At 34.4% G+C, this 1133-nt stretch overlaps 1 protein-coding gene across 1 annotated transcript in view; it reads left to right on the top strand.

The window, feature by feature from the left end:
• Positions 1 to 1133, top strand: part of LOC101852007 (sodium bicarbonate transporter-like protein 11) — a gene marked incomplete in the record, with an annotated part of 104177 nt that overhangs the window by 30916 nt on the left and 72128 nt on the right.

The following is a 1133-nucleotide window of genomic DNA, read 5'->3' as shown; positions in this document are numbered from 1 at the left end:
ATATGTAAAATAATGAATTGAATAATCATATACTGACAAATAAATATAATCATTTTAGATCTCTTTTATTTTTACATGATTAATGTTGAAATATCGTTGTACCTACTCACGATTCCATTGTCTGATACGAATAGATCACTAACATGGCGCCCAAGAAGGGAACACTGGATCCAAAAATCAGCCGTAACAAAAATCTACTAAACCCTAGTCAGTCCTTGTTATCAGTGTGTTTATTGCTCGGATCAATTATTATTTCTAATCAGTTTGGTGTTATTCTACGTAAATATGTTAAATAGGGGTTTGGGTTAAAGGGAAGTTTGTGAAGCTGAAAATATGGGAAACATAACAAAATTTGTTGAGTACAAAGGAGAAAATATAGCATTCCGTATACTAAGAGTTAAAGCGTTGCCGATTTTCTGGATTTATAGCAAATCTTTTCTGTGTATGTCATTGCAGTAAAATAAAAATCCCATATTCCCAAACTACTCTCTCTCTCTCTCTCTCTCTCTCTCTCTCTCTCTCTCTCTCTCTCTCTCTCTCTCTCTCTCTCTCTCTCTTGATCTTTCTCATTTTCTACTCTCTCTAGAATTACTCTGGCGTTGTAGTTTTTTTTGTCTAACGCATACACACAGACACAAACACAGACACACACATACGCACATATACACACGCACACACACACACACACACAAACATACACACATACGCACAGACACACACGCACATACAGATGCACACACATGAATAATATAACATCTGATATGTAGTTATACATTAAATGTACAAATTATTATATTTGTGCATAATAAAATTTCATCTAATATATGAATCGTAACAGATTTAGCTCACGTCGTTTTTAACCCTTTATCTACAGAAGGTAATTAAACCCTAATTTGTACACAGCCAGTTTTTGTCATTCGATTTTTTTAAACCACAAATTCCCTCATAACTCAACACTTACTTAACCTATGAAAATAAAATAAAGAGAGGAATAGAGAGAAATGAATGATTTAATAACAAACATTGAAGTTTGATCTTTGATCAGATGGATATGCTGGTGTTTCGTAGATCTCTCTCTCTCTCTCTCTCTCTCTCTCTCTCTCTCTCTCTCTCTCTCTCTCTCTCTCTCGCTC

Source organism: Aplysia californica, unplaced genomic scaffold, assembly GCF_000002075.1.
Source record: "Aplysia californica isolate F4 #8 unplaced genomic scaffold, AplCal3.0 scaffold00058, whole genome shotgun sequence".
Taxonomy (NCBI): Eukaryota; Metazoa; Mollusca; class Gastropoda; order Aplysiida; family Aplysiidae; genus Aplysia; species Aplysia californica.
Note: the sequence above shows the minus strand (reverse complement) of the source record. Positions and strands in the feature narration are given on the sequence as shown.